Below are 1,767 nucleotides of genomic sequence, written 5' to 3'. Positions count from 1 at the left end.
TCACACCAAAATTCATATGTTGAAGGCTTAATGCTCAGTATATCAGAATATGACTGTATTTGGAGATAGAACCTTTAAGAGGTAATTCAGTTAAAACGGCTTATTAAGATGGGCCCTGATCCAATATAACTGGTGTCCTTATAAGAAGAGGATATTAGGACACCCAGAGAACCAGGCATGTATCTAGACCCAACAACTACCATGTGAAGACATAGCAAGAAGGTGGCCATCCCCAAGCCAGGAGAATCCTCAGAAGAAACTAAACCTGCCCACTCAGTGATCTTGGGCATTTAGGCTCCAGAATTGAGAAGATATATTTCTATTGTTTAAGCCACCTGGTCTGTGGTATTTTGTTATGCAGCTCTAGCAAACTCTACATTGTTCATCTTTATTTCTTTATTCAGTTCCCTCTACCACCACCAAGTAGTCATCCTGATGTATTTAATGTGAGTCTGTTTTTCTTTTGTTCTCGCAGGACAGTTTCCTTTCTATACAATCCTGTTAGTCATTAGTCATTGAATATTTTGTGTATATATATATATAAATATATATATGTATAGATATACATATATATACACACACACTAAATATAGATATTTAAACACTAAATATTATATATATATTTATATTATACACATTTATATTATAAATATGTTTATACATTATATATACACATATGTATATAAAATATTCAGTATTTAAAATATTTATGGGGGCAACAGGAAACTTATGGACATGACTCAGGGGCTTCCTTTTAAATACTATGTTTGACTCTTCTCTAGTAGTTTTATTCTACCTTTCTCACCTAAAATACAATTAAGAAAAGATTAAAATAATAATCTTATTAAAAAATAATAATCTTGTTGCCTGGGGATTGTTTTTGGAGAACACATCCACTTCACCCTATTCCCTGAAATAATGATTATGCTAATTGTATTCTTTGAAGTAAAAGCAAAGGAAAAAGAAAAACGATGGCATAATAAAAATACCATTTCTAGATAGAGTTTGTTTTAACTTCACTGCTAGACCATTGGTTTCTACCTCTTTAATATTGCATTTTTGCAATAATGAATTCCTAAATGCAGATGAGTTACTTTTGCAGATATATCTTAATCACCATGTCCCTAAGAGGTCAGGGAATTGGACTTGCTTCAATTCAAAAAGGACTCAAGAGGCATCTTGTTGAATTCCTAGGCGGAGATCCTGATAATGAGCCATTCCCAAATGGTATCTTCTCCAAGGATGCCAAAGGCAATTTGTCAATCCTAGAATCACCTGTGCTTCAGAGTTGGGTATTTTATTGAGCCCCATTTACAGATTCTCACTAAAAGCCTGAAGCAGATTCTGCATTAGAGGTGGGTGGAAAATATTCATCTTATTTTTGAGTAATGGCCTTTGAAAGATCAAAGATAATTCCTCAAACTGAGATGTTTCATTTTTATTTTAGAAGGCACTCCACACTACATATAATCAAATAGTACAATACTTAATCTTTTTCCAAGATTTGTAACTTTGGGAAGGAATATGTGCTGTTAAATATAATCCAGCTATTTGTGTTTCCAAATCAGAACTGGAATCATTATGACTTATGTACTTAAATTATATCACTACCAAAACAATGAATTTTTGCTGTTTATTTACATCAGTTTTTATTTCTGCAATATTAACTAAAGTGAAAACTGTATGTTTCATAGGACGATCTGTGAAAAAAAAAAAAAGACTAGATACACAACTACCCAAACTCCAAATGGTGTTCCTTTTTGAGGA

The sequence above is a fragment of the Nyctereutes procyonoides genome, unplaced genomic scaffold (genome assembly GCF_905146905.1).
Source record: "Nyctereutes procyonoides isolate TBG_1078 unplaced genomic scaffold, NYPRO_anot_genome, whole genome shotgun sequence".
Classification (NCBI taxonomy): domain Eukaryota; kingdom Metazoa; phylum Chordata; class Mammalia; order Carnivora; family Canidae; genus Nyctereutes; species Nyctereutes procyonoides.
Note: the sequence above shows the minus strand (reverse complement) of the source record.